Genomic DNA, 23,935 nt, shown 5'->3' on the forward strand with positions numbered 1-23,935 from the left:
TCTTGTGTTGAGAAATAGCTGGAAATATTGTTTTTGCTTTGATAGATGTTTCCAGGTAATTACGGATTGCCTCCGTATAGCTTAAGGAGAACTTTCTAAAAATAGATTTGAAAATGCTATGTCTGTTGGGCTATTTCAAGTAATTAAATAATTTTAAAATTTATTAATTATATTTGAAATAATTTAGGAACTGACTGCATACTTCCATTGCCAAAATAAGTAGTCATCTTTAGCTAGAGTTTCACCACATTCAGCATAAATGGGTTCGATTCAGGACATATGTGGATTCATGAAAGCCGTCTTACTTTAGGTGTAAATAGGAAGTCTTCACTCAGAAAAAGAGCAATTATATAAGCAGTAGGTTTTCCAACTTGTATATACCTATAAAAATACAAAAAATGTAAATTAAACAAAGTTACAGTTTAATAATCAAATCCTGTATTCATTTTTGTATGGCAATTATCAATTCTTACTACTTACTAATACCATTATGAGAAAATATTTGCCATCATACAGATTGCTGATAGAGAATCTGACAGAAACTGAAGTAGTCACTCTGCAAATATGACACTTACACATCGCCTATGAAAATATAAAATTTTATATTATTAAATCAGATATACTTGCATTCAACCCAAATACAATTTTTTTTTTAAGTTAACAGCAATTTAATTCTCTATTGATAATGTAACTACTCGCAGTATTTTAAATGCATTTGTAAATCTATTTTAACATGTTATTGATATTACTAAAGTGTTATTTCCTTAATGGTAGTAAGTTTATGCAAGTGTATTTTAAAGACATAAAAGGAGGATTGATAAATTAATTCAACAATCATTGATTATACTTAGGATTACAGTACTGTTTCTCCGTCAAGCGCCGTTAAACGTCCTCCAAACAGAGAGCACTATATAGTGACAAGATGAAATTTTATTCGAAAAACATTCAATTTCCTTCTGTAAGAGTGCAAATAATGTTTTCTGGATTGAAGTATTTTGACGTTAAAAACATTGCTTTGTGATCTTAATGAACATCTCATTAGGAGTAAAAAGGCTTGAAAATTGTTTAAGAAGCAATAATAAAATGTTTCATTCTCCGAGAAAATAAATTTCCGGGAAGCGAAAGACTAACAGTATTACCTGGAAACATTTCTTGTCTTGTTTTAGCACTAAGTGGTTCGTTACTTGCCTGGAAACATTTTCCTGGGGAGGACGGCTACATGCAGAAGGCTCTCGCATGCTGGCTCCATTCTGTGGCGTCTGATTTATTCGGCCCTTTACAGAAATTGATGTCAGAATGGCCCGTTTTTCGATTCAGCCGATTCTTATGTTGAGAAAGAGATGGGAATGCTGCATATGTTTCGATAGATGTTTCTAAGTAATAATGTTTTCTCTCCTTATAACTTGCAACTCATTCGACTAGAAGAATAAATAAAATGATTACAGGATGTCATGTTTTCGCAATTTTAGTATTATAATCAAGGAACTAAATGGATACTTAGATTTAATATTTTGATGCCATCTTTAGCGAACTTTTCACAGCATCCAGCGTAGTTCATGTCAGCTCGGAACACGAGAGAGAACCAAGGAAGCAATCTCACTTCTGCTGGCGAGTCGCAAGCCTTTAGTCGGCAAAAGGTTGTTAGTGTTCTAACCTATATATACTTAAGTGTCCACATTAGTAAGGTTACAATTATTTAATAATTACATTGAATGATTGTATTCTATATTTTGGCATGATAATTAACAAGATTCTTTTAACTTACCATTATCTATCATTCTGATGTAGTTTCTTGGTCATCCAAATTGCTAGTTGATAGAATTTGTGACAAAAACTGAAAAAAAGTCATTCCATAGACGAGGGTTGGGGGAGGGTACCATTGTTCCTATTAATAGCATCAAATACATTTAATAATGTATTCACATGATTCGACAGAAATGTTCTGGTGCAATGAAAGCAGTTTAAATTTAAGCAACTTCAAGTTCCTGCTATTTTCACCACCAGAGTTTACATTTATTCTCTTCCCAGCTACTATTAATGAACAGACAAACCAATGATGTTCTTCTGTAGCAAGGGACATACCAAGTATTTCCTATATAATTCTGACAGTTATCGTTGCCAAAGAGCCACTAGTATGGAATATCAAGAAATTACGAATATTTCTGTTATTCTCAATCATCATACCAGAAGAGCAGATTTACACTGAATTTTGAAAGATTTCAAATGAATTGAAACATCTTCACGCAGAATACAGTTATAAGATGAAAACTTCCCAAATCAATACGTGCTTCTACAATAAGTGAAATTCCCTGCTGTTAAAATTGGATATTTGATGCATGATTTCTTTTCAAGTAATCTTTACAGACCAATTTCTGTTAGAATTTAATTGAACTAAATTGTTTGGTTTTGAACTGGACTGGATTGTTTGAGTGTTTTTGAATTCCAGTTTTTACACTAATTTTATTCTTTGTCTTAATGGAACTCGCTGGTCTTTTTTGTAATAGACGACTTGGCTATCTGTGCAGAAATTTTATTTCCCAATGACTACATCTTGCTTATTATAAATACATTTGATTTTAAATTCGGCCTTTAAGATCAGTATTTCACTTTTTACATGTATACCCGATCCTTAAGATTTTATTTCATTACCATCGCTTAGAACTAAAGACAAACAAAAATCCATTTTTTTTTTAAATCGGCCCCAATTGTTTAATCTAATTCAATTACATTTGCAAAAATTCTCTAGCTCCTTTTGTCAACTTTATCCATTCATTCATTAAAAAATTTAAATTCGCATTCAATATTTCATCGTTAAAACTTCTAAGATTTGATGTATTACAATTCGAAAACGGGTTATATAGAATTAAAAATATTGTTTATAAATTCGGTACGAGTAGCAATTTAAATATTTGCTAAATGTACTAAATCACTAATTTTTTGACATAGTTACTATATCAAAAACGACTTGTATGTTTTGCACCTCAAATATTCGTTTCTTATTATGGCTGATGGATTTGCGAAACTGAATCGAACTAGTCTTCAGGGAATATCAAACAAAATGTTCCTTCAACTAGGGGAATGGCAAACATATGAAAAGCCAAAACAACGAAGCAAGGCTAACTTTATTACAGGTTAGAGGAATCCATGAAATTCAAATGAAACAAATAATGATTAAAAATCACGAAGAGATTAAATATTTGGAGAAATTAAATTTGGATAAAATATGCATCATAAACACGTAACTGTAGCAGTATTGGACGACAAGAGTAGCGAGTTAGAATTCAAAAAGTAATTAAAAGTGAACATTAACACTGGGGTTCAGAGGGGATTTTGAAAATTAAATTGTTAAGAGACTGCTAATTTTTCTATTTCCATCTTCAGTAGGAGTGGTGAATGTAATGCTAAGTTAGTAATTTTCTTTTTATGAACTAGTATTTCTTATTCAGGTTCAGTCACGAAGATGATAAAATGAAACAAAAGGGGTTCTTGCCAGTCAAGCAAATTTTTTTTTATCTGAAGATGTACTTTAATTCATTCTTCCCATCATAAACTGCGAGTCGTTAAAATGCATGCCCTTTCTTTCCATATCATGAAGAAATTTAAGAATATTCTGCCATCAACATAAAATGGCATTTGATTAGACAAATCTAATCGCGAGGAATTCTATTACAAAATGAAAAGTTCAAGCTTCATTCTGGTTTGAAAGTCGAGTGCACGGTGGGAATGTGGTTACATAAACACAATTTTATCGGATAAAAATACAGAATTGGTGAGACTGCAAAAGAAAATATTCTTAAGAGATTAATAACCTCATTTTAAATCTTCGAACCGGTTAATTCCGATATATATTCTGTTTCTCATTTTACTTTTTCAATGAAACGTTTCGAACGATGTTCCTGAATTCTGACTTTCCCAGCATTAAAATATTTCCAACGAAGAAAATCGTTGTAATCAGCCTTAGATGAATGACATAAGCAATTCTTTCGCACAAAATTCTATACTTAGTTCTCTCACTTAGTATTTTACACTTCCCCCATTTTCTTTCACACTCACACACACTATCCATACAGCTATAAATCCACAATTCTCACATTTCCCACATCGCCAACATAAAAACAGTTACAATTCTCGCACCCATAAACTTATCCACGCCATCAACCCCACCACGAGTCTGCAGCTCTCTCTTTCATGCATTACCCACGCCGTCACCACCACTACGAGTCTGCAGCTCTCTTTCATACATTACCCACGCCGTCACCACCACTACGAATCTGCAGCTCTCTCTTTCATACATTACCCACGCCGTCACCACCACCACTACGAATCTGCAGCTCTCTCTTTCATACATTACCCACGCCGTCACCACCACCACTACGAATCTGCAGCTCTCTCTTTCATACATTACCCACGCCGTCACCACCACCACTACGAATCTGCAGCTCTCTCTTTCATACATTACCCACGCCGTCACCACCACCACTACGAATCTGCAGCTCTCTCTTTCATACATTACCCACGCCGTCACCACCACCACTACGAATCTGCAGCTCTCTCTTTCATACATTACCCACGCCGTCACCACCACCACTACGAATCTGCAGCTCTCTCTTTCATACATTACCCACGCCGTCACCACCACCACTACGAATCTGCAGCTCTCTCTTTCATACATTACCCACGCCGTCACCACCACCACTACGAATCTGCAGCTTTCAGGTGTACATCACAATGGCTTAATTCAACATCGAACCAAACATCTAGTTGAAAATGGTACGCAAAAGCTCGTAAATTACGATCTTAGTGCTGTTTTCCCATTTAGAAAATGGAATGCCGAGTTGATGCAGGATAGTAGACACGCAATTTGCTCAAGAACATAACTGCTAAAATTCCTTACAATCACCTGTTACATTTTGTACAGCTTAGTCTACAAATTTATCAGTATTAAAAAATTTCCTCTAAACATCGTACCTAACAATTCAAAGACTGACAGCTCGTAATTTTGAGATGACTTTGCTTCTTTGATAATTCATTTTAACTCAACGAAAAGACAAATTAGACGTTGGATTAAGTATTATTTGTATCGAATAATGTAAAACTTGTTTCATATGAAGGATGAATTAGTGAATAGGAATTAAAAAATTGAACATTGATATTTCGATGCAAGAGGACTCGAGGGCACATTATGGGACATTTCCTTTACGTTATTACGGTTTTCTGTCTTAAATTACAATTAGATTATTCAAACTTCCTATAGCAGAAACGATACCAAATGCATTTTCTTAAATTTCAATCAATAAAGACTCGAAATTTAATGATAAGGGAATTGACTTCATAGCGGGAATGGTTTAAATAATATTAGAGCCGAAATGTTACGGTAGTTCATTAAGCAATAACATGTAAAGAATTTTCGAGTTCAATAATTAAGATAAATACTGCGAAAATGGCCATTAAATAGTACTAAGTAAAGAGTGCTGACATGCATACTAATAAATGTTAACATAATTTATGTTTAACTCAAACCGGAATGAATTACCTTAATTTTAATAGCATTAAAATTTCAAACCAAGAGAATGGCTGAAAGACATTTTAAAGCAATACATAACTAATTATTTCAAACAGCAAGGAAATTTTGTTTAGGTTAATGAGCGGCAATTTAAATATGCCTAATAGATAGCATGTATGGAATGGTTAAGTTCAATTCTTTACCTATCGTTAGTATTAAACAACTAACCAACGCCTTATAAAACGATAGAAAATTAGAATTCCAACGATACTTTCTTATATTCATTTGCCTCATCTAGAGTATAAGAGAGAAATTTACTTAAGAATTAGTCAAAAGTTAATTTCAATACTACTGTCATTTCCGAAAGCAAATCAAAAGTTTTTTTTTTAATTTCTTGCCAATAATAATTGCTATGGTTTCATTATCATTCATATGTCATCTATAGTTTTACTAATATATTCTTAAGTATTTAACAGTTTTAAATATATATTCAAGAATTTTATTTCTCCATCTATAATGCAAAAATTTAAGACTTCATTATTTAGGTGGTTTTTCATATGCTTACCATTTACTTTGTTCGAAAAACATTTTATCTTTCATCCTAAAAAAAAAATTTCTTTGATTCAAACATCAAATATATATATTTTTAGGTGCAATTCATACAGTCGCCTTTTGAAAAAGTAATTGAATCTACCCGCAGAATAAACAAAAATTTTTTTCAAGAACTTAATTTATGTAATCCGTGATTTTCCATAACAATTCGCAAGCAAAAATTTGAAAAGCAGCACGCACACTGAATGTCATGAATAAATCGATTCTATTTGAATAAATTGAAGCCATAAAAAGGCTGGATTCCGTGGAAACAAAGTATTGTAAATAAGTTAGATAGGAAACTTCAGATGAATTAGACATATCCCGAAATGAAGTGACAGAACTTTATTAAAGTTCTTAGAAGAATATTATAATCAATACTAATTAAATGAGCTAGTTCACTAATCAAATATTGGCAATGGACTTTACTTCTGAACCAAGAATATAAATAAAAAATTCCAACTTAATTTTAGATTTATTCTGAAAAATCTACCACCACGATTTAAATATTGATATTAGTAAAATGCTTTTTAATTTCTAGGGAATTTCACTTATCGCAGAGTTAACTGCCTCTACGATTTCAATTTCATAACTAGACTCAGTTTTCCATTTAAGAATTAGTAACTTATTGGAATGAAGAATCTGAACCTCTGGTTTCTGAATGAGCAAGGAAGAAGTATTCTAATCATCAAATATCCTACAGAGGTAGTTTCCGGACAGCTAGATACCACAATTATATAGACATATACCTGGTTAGTTCAATACAACAGAAGGAAATCCACATGAAAATACTTTCCTCCGTTAACCATAAGTGACATGGCTTGTAGAAATAGTGATTAGTATTACTTTTTGATGTCAGCTTGAACTGGAACAGGATTTTCAATTCCAAACTTGGAAGAATGCCACTTGCTGGAACGATGGTTTCAACTTATGCACGATTCATCACATAGCAAGTGTTGGACATAATGATGCAGATGCCGCTTCTACTTTCGAATACAAATTATCGTAAGCAGAAGAGCTGTCAAAGATTATGGTTAATCGTTGCGCAGATAATTAATGGTCAATATTTGAGTTAACACAACATTTAAAAAATGATTTAAGGAAATTTGAAAAATATTTTAATTTAATTATAAGAATATATTAAGTATCCGTATGTACAGAAGTACAAACAATTGCTTTGAATGAGAAAAATCTGGAATTTTAACAATTATGAATCATATTTAACACTAACTCTTTGCAATTTTTACGATTTTTTTTATAGTTGAGCAGCAGCTTAGATGGTAAAAGTCAAGTTTAATTTGATTTAATCTTAATTTAGTTGAATTATTTAATTTTATATTAATATTCTATTTGAAAGTAGATAACGTATCTGATAAATTTGTACTGCAATCAGAATACAAAAGCGTCATACGAGCTGATGCACCTTCCTTAACCAAGTAACTTTTGCACTAATGGAAGAATGATAAATTACGAACTAAAAATAATTTCATTAATACGGGTGATTCAACAACTACTAATTGAATTCAGAACAATTAAATATTAGAGTAAATTCACAAAGCAAACATTAGAATGTCATGAAAATATGCAAGCATTTTATTTTACAGAAATGCTCTCGAATTACATTTTACATTGTGCCATAAAAATGTGCTTACATTAACATCTTGCTAAGTCAAGAGAAAAAAATGGTCCATTGAGATAAAAGTAACAATGCAACACAGAATGGAAATTGATACATAAACGTTTTTAAAACTTCAGCTTAATAGTCTGAAGCTAAGAAAAGCATGGGTTATTGAAATAAGAAAAGCGCATATCTTGCATTGCATTGTGGTTCTCTTATGTATTCAAAGCAATATTGTTAAACTAACATACTTTCCATAAATTGCGAGGTATAATCGTGCCATTATGCACAAAACGCAACGCTATTCAGACAAGCGATTGGACCCGTCTCTATGAAGACAAATTTTACTCTTTTTAGAGGAGCAGTCTCTGACAAATAAAGTCCCCCCTCCAAAACTTTAAATGATAAATCTGAATTTTCGGGTGTATTAAAATAATTGGAAGTTAATGCCCTCAATAATTTTAGAACATTTTGCATAAAAATACAGGAACTAAAGTATTAACTTTTCGCTTATATCAATTTTATTATGAATTTTCTTTCATTTCAGTTTTTCAAATTTAATTTTAAGAAATCATAATATTTTACACTCATTAAAAAATAAATTCTTTAAGTTCATGAAGTCATTCTCTTGTTTCCACTTTTAAATCTATAAAAATGACAAACTTTGGATAGGCATCAAAGAATAACTTTTACATTTATTGAAAACGGGCTGGTTTTTCTGTAAAATTACTGCATAGAAGGCAATGACTGAGGTAACACGACTAGACGAAGACAATACAGACGATTCAATTCCGAAATACTGTGATACAATTTTTTGAATAAAGGTTCAAAATTTTAAGAGAGTTTTTCCCAAAACAATGAGGCAAATAATCATTAGGGATTGAAAGTGTTTGAAATGAATAAAGCAAATTAAAAAATACAACTTCAGGTAGTATTTGCTAGTAATAACCGACAAGAAATATAATGAAAATAGAAAGCGACTTCAAATAAACAATTCTAAAAGGAATACATTGTAATGCAAAAAAAATATTAGGTTACCAATTCTATAAAGGAAGAATTTTTTTGGCAGAAAAGAATTTTAATGTAAAGTTCGTAATACACAATGCATTGTAAAATTTAACTTTTGAAAAGTTATGTTTACAATAAGACAAATTTGTACAATTAAATGCTTAAATTCAACTATTTTTATGCAGAGTGACTTGCAGTTTTAATTACCAAACCATTAAGATAAATCAAAAAACATTCAAGACAGTCGTAGCACACTTTTTGAAAAGGCTATATTGTTGAAATATTAAATACTTTACGTATTTCTACGTATTCTATCTTCGTCAATCTGAAAACCTGAAAGTAAACGAACTAAGTATTTTTTGGAAACACTTTATAGGAAACTTTACTTATTGGTTAGATCTACTTTTCTAAGCAAAAGAGAAGTTTTAAATTATCATAGGTTTCATTTATGAAACATTCATACACAAACTTAAAGTCCATTCTAATCAAATTATTTAAAATTTCCTCTGATGTAAAGTTTTGAAAAATAGTCAGATTTAGTAGGAGTGGCCGAACGAAATACCGTCACATCGTGACGAAATATTATAACTTGCATTCATTTTTCAATAATGAAAACATCCATTATAACTTCTTTCAACGATTCTCATAGTTTTTATTTCCATAATTATAAATGAAATTTTTTTTGAAGTTGCAATAAACCTTTTTCAAATAAGATTTCATTATCTTTTTATTACTATAAATAAATGAATTTTATGAATTCCAATTCTTAAATACTTGAACTATAAATATAGATTAATAATTATGGAGCTTTTATTGCAATGGTCATTCCGATACATTTCCCCGTCAGAATATACAATTCTTGTTATTGGACATACAGCTATGGTTTGGAACAATTACAATAAATAGAAATGACTGCCTACTAAAAAGTTTTTTTCTTTTATCAATGACAATGCCGAGTTAATTCGATATTTTCAAGTTGGGTAGTCTCAAGCAGATGAATTTGAGTTCGTCATCCTCAGATTTTCCAATATAAGAGTATCATTTTTGCTACTTTTATTGTGCAGAATAAAATACAATCATTTATAACTATCCTAATAAGTGAGTGCTATATTGAAAGTTCAGATGAACTGAAAGGCTCTTTAGCTAAATTTCAGACGTTTCTAAAATCAACATTATAACACTCAAAATGAAAGAGCAAAGAGAACGGAACTAAGCTAACATATAAATCAGATAAAGTGTTTAGAATATGTGTAATATCGATTGCCTGAAACATTAAATTTCTTTTCTTCTTGACAATTAAATAAATCTGAATCCATCATTGAAGTAATTACCCCATTAATGAAGTGCTTAGATAATAGGAAAGAAGTTTTTGAATAAACTATGGGTTATCGAGTATTGTGCATACTTTTGCTCCAGATACTGTTTTTAACCATAAATATAATTCAAAATTCTTTAAAATAGAAGCAGATGGTCACATGCAGCTATGAAAAATTTGTAGTTATGAAGTAAATTATTTGTAGTAATCAGCCACAAAACTTTGTGGTAATCTTGCTACGTAAAATAACAGTTCAATCAATAATGGTTTCATTTGTAGTTATTCAAATGTCAATCTCTGTAGACAAGAAATTGTTGCTTCCGATTTAAAGTGTTTTATGAACTATTCTCCGTTTTTGCCGAGCTTTGATAACAATAAAATCTTACGTGTCGGAAGTGAAAATTCACATTATATTCCATCAAATAGATAAAATTTTAATTTTAGAGAATTTCTGTAATATACTTCAGTACAAATTTTACTATTTTCAGCACAAAATTCTTTAAAATAAGCAGAATTCCCATGAGTTAATAAAAAAAGTGACTTTGCTTTCAGAATTGATTTTTTAATTTATTGACCAAAATATTACATTTAAAATATTTGTTTGACAATTAATTTTAATATAAAAAAATCATTCTGTTCGCTCAGCCAAAACAAAGTTCACAAAAACAAATAATTTATGTTTCAGATTTTATATTTGAATGCTTTAACGAAGAATTCCCAAAGCGGTAACAAAAACTTTTCTTTCAGAGTTAAAAATTTATTTATTCTTCTAGCGAACGAAGATGTCATGTGTATAAAATTGATCTTTCGCCAGTTACATGGATTAGGGAACACATTTAAAAAAAGAATGTCCGAGTTTAAAATAGTTGCAACATTCCGATTTTTCAAAAAAAAAAAAAAAAAAAAAAAAAAAAAAAGACATTTAATGTAAACGGATATTTTAGCAAGAAAAAATATTCTACAATAGACGTAAAACGACAAAACAGTTTATATTCATTATTAGACTTAAACTAATTTGAAACAACAGAACTTACCATCAAAATACTAAGAAGTTGCTTAATAACGCAAAAGATACTAAATTATAAAATATATCTATCCCAGCACAATTCAAAATATTCAAGGTTTAACAAAAATCATTTAAAAAAAATTATTCTAGCATGCAAAGAACTACAAAACGAAAACTGATCAATCTTTTGAAACTTTTAAATAGTAAAGATATTGACGTGTTTTATAAATCCTTCTCTTCTTCCAAAGATCTATGCAAGGTGGCTCTGCAGCTAGCTTGGATATTTCTTTTAAATAAAGAACAGTTTTCCAAATTTGAACCCGGAAGAAGCACGCATAAAGTATATGAATGTTGCTTAAAAACCAATAATTATTGCTATAAATTTAAAAATAAATCTGCCAGCTTTGGTTGAATATTAGGAAAATGTGATAAAAAGATTATTTATCTTTCATTCAACAAATGTCATTATTTGAGGAATTTTTACTTTAAGAACTGTAAAAAAAAGAAATGGTTCCGATGCATAGAGGTCAATGAAACAACATACTGACATCTGATTTTTTTAAATGTTTGCTTATCCTCTCTGAAACTTTTGAATAGACTTCTTAAGATTCTCAGAGTATATGTTTTGAGTTAGGAACATATTTTAAAAGTATAAGGCGAATTGAATTTTTTTTAAATAATTTAACCACTCATTTCATCATATCTTTATATCACTGAGTTGTTACTAATATCCCTTTTTTTGATGAAGATAGCATTAATCTGAAATAATTTAGGTCATTTCATATTTTTCAACTTAGTATTTTAGATTCTATCATTTTTTATATGGGATGGACCTTGTAATTTTGAGCTCCGATGATGAGCGTAATCCCTCTTGTAGTCCTCTCTCTCCAAAATTCTGCATATTTGCAATAGCTATTTAGCGTTCACTCGGCCTGCATTAACGATGAATCTTTAGTAGAATCGAATTTCGAAACTGGATCCTTCCAATTCCGTGGGAGAGACCCTACCACTAGGCCACCGTAGTCCCCTAAGGAAGTCATGCAGGAATATTTGCGAAGGTTAGCTGAAATTAGAAACGAAATATTTTCATCTTGTTTCTTCATTAACATCTATGTTGCTTACCGTTTTTTTTGTTTTTTTTTGATACCCTTGACATAAAATTCCGGTTGATAATATTTAAAGTAATCATCTTATTTACATTAGGAGCACAGACCACCTTTATTTCGTCTTTCGCTAGTTTTGGTAGATTTATTTTTAAATTTGCGCAATAATTGTTGTTCATTTAATAAAATTTATATTTCTTGTGGATGCACCTTCCGGGTTCGAATTCGAATAACATTTTTTGTAATTTTTTAAAATTCCTCGTTCTTGCTGCAGAGCCGCTTTTTATAAATCTTTGGAAGAAGAGAACAATTTATGAACACTTTCTACCTCATACAACTTGATAAAGTCTCAGAAAATGATTAGTTTTTTTTATTTTGTGATTCTTTGCATGGTGAAGTATATTCGCTTTAACGTTCAGATATAACCCTCCTTATGATGGATTGTGCGCATATTGAAGCCGAAGTCGCAGCAAGTGACACTCTCCCATGTTGCTTATTTAAAATCCAATACTAGTTCCTCGATGTCGTGACAAAACGCCATCACGCCATATTAGGTCTTTAAGGATGACGGCTAAAATTTTGGATATTGTCGTCTGTCGCACTGGACTTCACTGGGTATGTCTATTTATTGTGGTATTTTAGCTGCTCGGAGGCTGTTTATGCGGAATATTCGTACATCATGGATATTTCTTCATTGTTTAATCGGAATATTAGAGTTCAAAAATTAACGCGTTAAGATCCTTCGTTTAGTTCAAAATATCATATAATTCAAACATTCATTCTCGTATAGGAATAAGAATTATAAAACTAGAATGACCTTGCAATAAAAAAAATCCTTAAAATTAAAATTTCTTTCCTTGATTTAGAGTATTCTCTCAATTTGAATTAATGTAATTTTCCAAAATGAATCTCAAACTAAAATTCAGTTTTATTTTTAGCAACGCCTTCTATTTCTCAGCGCTAACTGAGTGAAAAGTCCATCCATTAAATATTATATTTGTCCAAAGTATTTAACTTAATTTCGCGTATAATTTCAACTCGGGATATTACTAATGCATCTCTAATGCTTCAATTGACTTGTTTATAATTTTTCTAGTTTAGCTTTCCCCGAGCTTAGTTTTTCAAATGCAATAGAAACCTTCAGTATATGTCGTTATTCAAAGCTTCATTTATGAATTGGTGAATTACAGGTCACTTAAAATCTTAATTGAACTCGTAACCTACTTAAGTTTATTATCAGTTTATTCATTATTTTATTAAAACGCGATATAAATTTTACCGGAAGAAAAATCTATAATTTCAGAATATTTTATTGAATTTGTAACTGCGCATAATTAGCATATCAATTAATGAAGCGACAAATTGTTACTAGAAATGTTCAGTAGGCTTGTCTGGTTCTTAAAATAGTTTCTTATTTTATTGTAATCTTGATATTCTTATTCTATATAGCTTCTTAATTATTTGGGACACTTGCTATTTAATTATATACTTGAGGCATTGAAGCCTTTATGATTTTTGCATGTAAAGTTAATACATTAAATTGCATATACTCTTAATTGTGGAGTTAAAAATTCATTTATTCGATGCGCGTGCGAGTCTTGTTTGTGAAGTGGTTTAATGTCCTATGTATTAGTTCCCCTTAATCGAACAAATCTATTGTATTAAAATTCTATATTTTAATAGTGCCCTATACTTATTGCTGATTTAGTGAATATCTATTTTCTTTCTGTATCCAAACGGTGAATTTTATGATATGCTATTACATAATTTAACATTTCAATCGAAGTGTATTTCAATTTAACAGTTTCTGATTTGAAATCAGCTCCCTTAGGTTAACTATAAACTTAATTTGTTGAAATTTAGAGAAAATATATTTGATCTTGTATTCACTTTTTGGTAATTTTTTAATATCAAATCATAGAAACTAAAGATGCAATAAAACTAGATTCGTGCATCCAAATATCGCTTTCACATTTAGAAATCGTATTTAGACTTGATACAAATTAAACGTAATCCACCTTTTCAGAATGCACCTTTATTGTAACCAACGGAGCTATCAAAGTGCATGACCCGGTTTTGACAGCTGTCAGTATTTGTCCCGATTATGGGAATGTTTTAAATTTATAAATTGGTAAGTTAAGCAGAATGTAGGAAGTTTTTGCATGGAATCTACAAAATTATGGCTGTTGAATAAATCGCAAATCCTGCATTACTATTAGCCTGCTTTAACTCGATATCTCATCAAAACTAGGAATATCGACCCTTGGTTTTTGAACATTTTATGTAATCGATTTGGGCATAAAATGTTCATAGAAATATTTTTCGAACTTGGGCTGTAGGATGCATTTTATCCTCAGATTGAGAGGTGCATTATGTGAATGGGAAATATTGCATTGATATATATTGACATGCGATGGATGGAGTTAAATCAATATACTTAAGAGATAGTTGTATGTGAAACAGAAACCGTGCGAGATCATAGTAGGCAAGTACAATGCTAGTCCCGACTCTATTGTAATGTGGTGCGAAAGCGCTGTGGATTAATTGCTCATACTCAAAAGTTGTGGTGTGGGCCTGGTAGCAAAAATGTCTGATAATCGCTTATCGCGTAATTGGATATTGTATGCAATTATGAGTGAGAAATGCATGTGAAAGCCGAGGACTGGTTGTGTGGGGGTGCCGGCGTGAGAAATGTGAAATCGTGTTAGGTTTGGTGGCTTAGGTAATGAATGCGAGGATTCTGAGCTTTTTGTTGGGTGTGCGTGAGCTGTGGAATCGTGTCGGGTTTGGTGGCGTGGGTAACGAGTGCGAGAACTGTGGAATCGTGTCGTTGTTTGGTGGCGTGGGTAATGAGTGGGAGAACTGTGGAATCGTGTCGTTGTTTGGTGGCGTGGGTAATGAGTGGGAGAACTGTGGAATCGTGTCGTTGTTTGGTGGCGTGGGTAATGAGTGCGAGAAATGTGGAATCGTGTCGTTGTTTGGTGGCGTGGGTAATGAGTGCGAGAAATGTGGAATCGTGTGTACGAGACTGTGGAGTCGTCGTATGGAGGCGGTGTAGGAAATTTGTGTGCGAGATGAATTGTGATTGTAGTGTGGCCAGTGTGTGTGCTTATGAGATGGAGTCATCGTGGTGACAATGTGGCCTGTGTGTGTGATTTTGTAAGAATTATTGAATTAATTTCTGGAAATTAGAATTTTAAAGGAAAGCAACTTAGAAAATTAATCTTCGTGAAGAATATTTTGGTCTTGGAAGGAAAAAAGGACGAAACAATGGGGCATCGGTTAAGAATTTAAAACGCCAGTAGCCATTGGGAATAATGGAAGAACAGAATGTCTACTCAGTTTTAAAATTAACTGAATTTTAAATAATAAAAACTTTACTTTTGTTAATATTAAACGCACTTTTGTATTTGAATTTCACTAATTTATAGGTTTTGGAAACTGTGAGGAAGTTTTTAATTAAATAGATTTAATTGTCGAGGTCCTTTTTGTGACGGTGTTTCATAGAATCAATCTGAATTGGAATCATATTAGTCAACTTTCGTAATTCATTTTGTGTCCGACGGATAATTCGAAATTTCTTTATAGTATGAGAAGAACACACACAGCACTTAATCCTTCAGTGGATTGAATAAAATAAAATTTTTATAAAATTCTTGCGACTTTACTGGTGATATTCCTTATATTTTCTTCGTGGTAGAGCTTAATAAAAAAAATCATTCCCAACTCTTAAATTTAAATTCTATGAAATGTCTAATAGGAATCTTTAAATATCTAATTTCTTCGAATACGTTTGCTTAACCAGACCTTATAAAAAGGGTAGTTGATTAAGAATTAACCATAGATTCATTTCAAAACTTCTAAATCTTTAATTAAAAAGTTAATGTTTTATTTCCTTCAAAAATTAATTAGGAATTTTTAATATTCAGAAATTTACTAATTGCATTTCCATGACCTATTTCTATACAATTTTTTCGAAATGTTCTGAAGTCATTCGCACTTTCTGGTCTTTCTTTTACTCTCGGAGAGAATTTCCCTCTACTGCCTAAAATGTAAGTTTTAATCCAGTCAGCCTCAATGTTTTGCTATTCCATGCAATTGAATCATCCTATTCATCATTCTTATAGTTGAAGTAACAATTCATCCGTTATCTCACAGAGTCTGGCTCTATTCTATCTCAATCTGCCATAAAAAAATGTAACTCGGCAATAAGTTTTAAGTATTGTGTAAATCTGGTTTTAAAAGCACAATGCTAAGAATATTAATAGATTCTGCGCATGTGCGGGATCTTGACTCTTAAAATTCCGATAAAATATAGAAATATTTTAAATTTATAATATTGTTTTGAAATATATGATTTGGAATGATTCATAGTAACTCTATGAATAATCGGGAAATAAAGATAAAATTTATTTAAAAAAAAGAAAAATTATAAAATCTTTGTCGATCTCGAGATTCGAACAGACCAGCAAAATACAACGACACACTCTGCCGATCTAGCCACAAAGACGCGTAAATCGAGAGCTTCTGAAGTCTCAAAGATTCTCATTACGACTCGGCAATAAGTTTTAAGTATTGTGTAAATCTGGTCTTAAAAGCACAATGCTAAGAATATTAATAGATTTTGCGCATGTGCGCGAACTTACCTCTTAAAATTCCGATAAAATATAGAAATATTTTAAATTTATAATATTGTTTTGAAATATATGATTTGGAATGATTCATAGTAACTCAATGAATAATGGAGAAATATAGATAAAATTTATTTAAAAAAACGAAAAATTATAAAATCTTTGTCGATCTCGAGATTCGAACAGAAGACCAGCAAAATACAATGACACACCCTGCCGATCTAGCCACCGAAACGCGTACCTCGAGAGTTTCTGAAGGGTCAAAGATTCTTATTACGACTCGGCAATAAGTTTTAAGTATTGTGTAAATCTGGTTTTAAAAGCACAATGCTAAGAATATTAATAGATTCTGCGCATGTGCGGGAACTTGACTCTTAAAATTCCGATAAAATATAGAAATATTTTAAATTTATAATATTGTTTTGAAATATATGATTTGGAATGATTCATAGTAACTCTATGAGTAATAGAGAAATAAAGATAAAATTTATTTAAAAAAAAGAAAAATTATAAAATTTTTGTCGATCTCGAGATTCGAACAGACCAGCAAAATACAACGGCACACTCTGCCGATCTAGCCACAAAGACGCGTATCTCGAGAGCTTCTGAAGGGTCAAAGATTCTCATTACGACTCGGCAATAAGTTTTAAATATTGTGTAAATCTGGTTTTAAAAGCACAATGCTAAGAATATTAATAGATTCTGCGCATGTGCGGGAACTTGACTCTTAAAATTCCGATAAAATATAGAAATATTTTAAATTTATAATATTGTTTTGAAATATATGATTTGGAATGATTCATAGTAACTCTTTTAATAATGGAGAAATAAAGATAAAATTTATTTAAAAAAAGAAAAATAATAAATTATTTGTCGATTTCGAGATTCGAACAGACCAGCAAAATACAACGACACACTCTGCCGATCTAGCCACAAAGACGCGTACCTCGAGAGCTTCTGAAGGGTCAAAGATTCTCATTACGACTCGGCAATAAGTTTTAAATATTGTGTAAATCTGGTTTTAAAAGCACAATGCTAAGAATATTAATAGATTCTGCGCATGTGCGGGAACTTGACTCTTAAAATTCCGATAAAATATAGAATTATTTTAAATTTATAATATTGTTTTGAAATATATGATTTGGAATGATTCATAGTAACTCTATGAATAATAGAGAAATAAAGATAAAATTTATTTAAAAAAAAGAAAAATTATAAATTATTAGTCGATCTCGAGATTCGAACAGAAGACAGCAAAATACAATGACACACCCTGCCGATCTAGCCACCAAGACGCGTACCTCGAGAGCTTCTGAAGGGTCAAAGATTCTCATTACGACTCGGCAAAAAGTTTTAAATATTGTGTAAATCTGGTTTTAAAAGCACAATGCTAAGAATATTAATTGATTCTGCGCATGTGCGCGAACTTGACTCTTAAAACTCCGATAAAATATAGAAATATTTTAAATTTATAATATTGTTTTGAAATATATGATTTGGAATGATTCATAGTAAATCTATGAATAATGGAGAAATAAAGATAAAATTTATTTAAAAAAAAGAAAAATTATAAATTATTTGTCGATCTCGAGATTCGAACAGAAGACCAGCAAAATACAATGACAACCCTGCCGATCTAGCCACCAAGACTCGTACCTCGAGAGCTTCTGAAGGGTCAAAGATTCTCATTACGACTCGGCAATAAGTTTTAAGTATTGTGTAAATCTGGGTTTAAAAGCTTAATGCTAAGAATATTAATAGATTCTGCGCATGTGCGGGAACTTAAAACTCTAAAACTCTTAAAATTCCGATAAAATATAGAAATATATTAAATTTATAATATTGTTTTGAAATATATGATTGGAATGATTCATAGTAACTCTATGAATAATAGAGAAATAAAGATAAAATTTATTTAAAAAAAAGAAAAATTATAAAATCTTTGTCGATCTCGAGATTCGAACAGACCAGCAAAATACAACGACACACTCTGCCGATCTAGCCACCAAGACTCGTATCTCGAGAGCTTCTGAAGGGTCAAAGATTCTCATTACGACTCGGCAAAAAGTTTTAAGTATTGTGTAAATCTGGTTTTAAAAGCACAATGCTAAGAATATTAATAGATTCTGCGCATGTGCGGGAACTTGACTCTTAAAATTCCGATAAAATATAGAAATATTTTTAATTTATAATATTGTTTTGAAATATATGATTTGGAATGATTCATAGTAACTCTATGAATAATGGAAAAATAAAGATAAAATTTATTTAAAAAAAAGAAAAATTATAAATTATTTGTCGATCTCGAGATTCGAACAGCAGACCAGCAAAATACAATGACACACCCTGCCGATCTAGCCACCAAGACTCGTACCTCGAGAGCTTCTGAAGGGTCAAAGATTCTCATTACGACTCGGCAATAAGTTTTAAGTATTGTGTAAATCTGGTATTAAAAGCACAATGCTAAGAATATTAATAGATTCTGCGCATGTGCGGGAACTTTTAAAATTCCGATAAAATATAGAAATATTTTAAATTTATAATATTGTTTTGAAATATATGATTTGGAATGATTCATAGTAACTCTATGAATAATGGAGAAATATAGATAAAATTTATTTAAAAAAAAAAAAAAATTATAAAATCTTTGTCGATCTCGAGATTCGAACAGAAGACCAGCAAAATACAATGACAACCCTGCCGATATAGCCACCAAGACTCGTACCTCGAGAGCTTCTGAAGGGTCAAAGATTCTCATTACGACTCGGCAAAAAGTTTTAAGTATTGTGTAAATCTGGTTTTAAAAGCACAATGCTAAGAATATTAATTGATTCTGCGCACGTGCGCGAACTTGACTCTTAAAATTCCGATAAAATATAGAAATATTTTAAATTTATAATATTGTTTTGAAATATATGATTTGGAATGATTCATAGTAAATCTATGAATAATGGAGAAATAAAGATAAAATTTATTTAAAAAAAAGAAAAATTATAAATTATTTGTCGATCTCGAGATTCGAACAGACCAGCAAAATACAACGACACACTCTGCCGATCTAGCCACCAAGACGCGTACCTCGAGAGCTTCTGAAGGGTCAAATATTCTCATTACGACTCGGCAATAAGTTTTAAGTATTGTGTAAATCTGGTTTTAAAAGCACAATGCTAAGAATATTAATTGATTATGCGCATGTGCGCGAACTTGACTCTTAAAATTCCGTAAAAATATAGAAATATTTTAAATTTATAATATTGTTTTGAAATATATGATTTGGAATGATTCATAGTAACTCTATGAATAATAGAGAAATAAAGATAAAATTTATTTAAAAAAAAGAAAAATTATAAAATCTTTGTCGATCTCGAGATTCGAACAGAAAAGCAAAATACAATGACACTCTCTGCCGATCTAGCCACCAAGACGCGTACCTCGAGAGCTTCTGAAGGGTCAAAGATTCTCATTACGACTCGGCAATAAGTTTTAAGTATTGTGTAAATCTGGGTTTAAAAGCACAATGCTAAGAATATTAATAGATTCTGCGTATGTGCGGGAACTTGACTCTTAAAATTCCGATAAAATATAGAAATATATTAAATTTATAATATTGTTTTGAAATATATGATTTGGAATGATTCATAGTAACTCTATGAATAATAGAGAAATAAAGATAAAATTTATTTAAAAAAAAGAAAAATTATAAAATCTTTGTCGATCTCGAGATTCGAACAGACCAGCAAAATACAACGGCACACTCTGCCGATCTAGCCACAAAGACGCGTACCTCGAGAGCGTCTGAAGGGTCAAAGATTATCATTACGACTCGGCAATAAGTTTTAAGTATTGTGTAAATATGGTCTTAAAAGCACAATGCTAAGAATATTAATAGATTCTGCGCATGTGCGCGAACTTCACTCTTAAAATTCCGATAAAATATAGAAATATTTTAAATTTATAATATTGTTTTGAAATATATGATTTGGAATGATTCATAGTAACTCTATGAATAATGGAGAAATAAAGATAAAATTTATTTAAAAAAAAGAAAAATTATAAAATCTTTGTCGATCTCGAGATTCGAACAGACCAGCAAAATACAACGACACACTCTGCCGATCTAGCCACCAAGACGCGTACCTCGAGAGCTTCTGAAGGGTCAAAGATTCTCATTACGACTCGGCAATAAGTTTTAAGTATTGTGTAAATCTGGTTTTAAAAGCACAATTCTAAGAATACTAGTAGATTCTGCGCATGTGCGGGAACTTGACTCTTAAAATTAAGATAAAATATAGAAATACTTTAAATTTATAATATTGTTTTGAAATATATGATTTGGAATGATTCATAGTAACTCAATGAATAATGGAGAAATATAGATAAAATTTATTTAAAAAAAAGAAAAATTATAAAATCTTTGTCGATCTCGAGATTCGAACAGAAGACCAGCAAAATACAATGACACACCCTGCCGATCTAGATACCAAGACTCGTACCTCGAGAGCTTCTGAAGTGTCAAAGATTCTCATTACGACTCGGCAATAAGTTTTAAGTATTGTGTAAATATGGTCTTAAAAGCACAATGCTAAGAATATTAATAGATTCTGCGCATGTGCGCGAACTTCACTCTTAAAATTCCGATAAAATATAGAAATATTTTAAATTTATAATATTGTTTTGAAATATATGATTTGGAATGATTCATAGTAACTCTATGAATAATGGAGAAATAAAGATAAAATTTATTTAAAAAAAAGAAAAATTATAAAATCTTTGTCGATCTCGAGATTCGAACAGACCAGCAAAATACAACGACACACTCTGCCGATCTAGCCACCAAGACGCGTACCTCGAGAGCTTCTGAAGGGTCAAAGATTCTCATTACGACTCGGCAATAAGTTTTAAGTATTGTGTAAATCTGGTTTTAAAAGCACAATTCTAAGAATACTAGTAGATTCTGCGCATGTGCGGGAACTTGACTCTTAAAATTAAGATAAAATATAGAAATACTTTAAATTTATAATATTGTTTTGAAATATATGATTTGGAATGATTCATAGTAACTCTATGAATAATGGAGAAATAAAGATAAAATTTATTTAAAAAAAAGAAAAATTATAAATTATTTGTAGATCTCGAGATTCGAACAGAAGACCAGCAAAATACAATGACACACCCTGCCGATCTAGCCACAAAGACGCGTACCTCGAGAGCTTCTGAAGGGTCAAAGATTCTCATTACGACTCGGCAATAAGTTTTAAGTATTGTGTAAATCTGGTTTTAAAAGCACAATGCTAAGAATATTAATTGATTCTGCGCTTGTGCGCGAAATTGACTCATAAAATTCCGATAAAATATAGAAATATTTTAAATTTATAATATGGTTTTGAAATATATGATTTGGAATGATTCATAGTAACTCAATGAATAATGGAGAAATATAGATAAAATTTATTTAAAAAAAAGAAAAATTATAAAATCTTTGTCGATCTCGATATTCGAACAGAAGACCAGCAAAATACAATGACACACCCTGCCGATCTAGCCACCAAGACGCGTACCTCGAGAGTTTCGGAAGGGTCAAAGATTCTCATTACGACTCGGCCATGAGTTTTAAGTATTGTGTAAATCTGTTCTTAAAAGCACAATGCTAAGAATATTAATAGATTCTGCGCATGTGCGCGAACTTGACTCTTAAAATTCCGATAAAATATAGAAATATTTTAAATTTATAATATTGTTTTGAAATATATGATTTGGAATGATTCATAGTAACTCAATGAATAATGGAGAAATATAGATAAAATTTATTTAAAAAAAGAAAAATTATAAACTCTTTGTCGATCTCGAGATTCGAACAGAAGACCAGCAAAAAACAATGACACACCCTGCCGATCTAGCCACCAAGACGCGTACCTCGAGAGTTTCTGAAGGGTCAAAGATTCTCATTACGACTCGGCAATAAGTTTTAAGTATTGTGTAAATCTGGTTTTAAAAGCACAATGCTAAGAATATTAATAGATTCTGCGCATGTGCGCGAACTTGACTCTTAAAATTCCGATAAAATATAGAAATATTTTATATTTATAATATTGTTTTGAAATATATGATTTGGAATGATTCATAGTAACTCTATGAATAATGGAGAAATATAGATAAAATTTATTTAAAAAAAAGAAAAATTATAAAATCTTAGTCGATCTCGAGATTCGAACAGACCAGCAAAATACAACGACACACTCAGCCGATCTAGCCACAAAGACGCGTACCTTGAGAGCTTCTGAAGGGTCAAAGATTCTCATTACGACTCGGCCATAAGTTTTAAGTATTGTGTAAATCTGGTCTTAAAAGCACAATGCTAAGAATATTAATAGATTCTGCGCATGTGCGCGAACTTGACTCTTAAAATTCCGATAAAATATAGAAATATTTTAAATTTATAATATTGTTTTGAAATATATGATTTGGAATGATTCATAGTAACTCAATGAATAATGGAGAAATATAGATAAAATTTATTTAAAAAAAAGAAAAATTATAATCTCTTTGTCGATCTCGAGATTCGAACAGAAGACCAGCAAAATACAATGACACACCCTGCCGATCTAGCCACCAAGACGCGTACCTCGAGAGTTTCGGAAGGGTTAAAGATTCTCATTACGACTCGGCAATAAGTTTTAAGTATTGTGTAAATCTGGTTTTAAAAGCACAATGCTAAGAATATTAATAGATTCTGCGCATGTGCGGGAACTTGACTCTTAAAATTCCGATAAAATATAGAAATATTTTAAATTTATAATATTGTTTTGAAATATATGATTTGGAATGATTCATATTAACTCTATGAATAATAGAGAAATAAATATAAAATTTATTAAAAAAAAAGAAAAATTATAAAATCTTAGTCGATCTCGAGATTCGAACAGACCAGCAAAATACAACGACACACTCTGCCGATCTAGCCACAAAGACTCGTACCTCGAGAGCTTCTGAAGGGTCAAAGATTCTCATTACGACTCGGCCAAAAGTTTTAAGTATTGTGTAAATCTGGTTTTAAAAGCACAATGCTAAGAATATTAATAGATTCTGCGCATGTGCTGGAACATGACTCTTAAAATTCCGATAAAATTTAGAAATATTTTAAATTTATAATATTGTTTTGA

At 31.0% G+C, this 23,935-nt stretch overlaps 1 long non-coding RNA gene across 2 annotated transcripts; it reads right to left on the reverse strand.

Annotated features, from left to right (window-relative positions):
- Window positions 1-244: 244 nt before the first annotated feature.
- LOC129958791 (uncharacterized) lies at window positions 245-11,179 on the reverse strand. 2 transcript variants are annotated; one of them, XR_008783311.1, is made up of 6 exons: window positions 11,070-11,179; window positions 1,766-1,885; window positions 1,498-1,663; window positions 1,140-1,418; window positions 481-582; window positions 245-381 (listed from the first exon to the last, which is right to left on the reverse strand). It is a non-coding gene; the product is annotated as an uncharacterized LOC129958791 (long non-coding RNA). The 2 variants fall into 2 exon arrangements; XR_008783310.1 differs by having other exon boundaries at window positions 1,140-1,663.
- Between the last annotated feature and the right edge of the window lie 12,756 nt (window positions 11,180-23,935).

The sequence above is a fragment of the Argiope bruennichi genome, chromosome X1 (assembly GCF_947563725.1).
Source record: "Argiope bruennichi chromosome X1, qqArgBrue1.1, whole genome shotgun sequence".
NCBI lineage: Eukaryota > Metazoa > Arthropoda > Arachnida > Araneae > Araneidae > Argiope > Argiope bruennichi.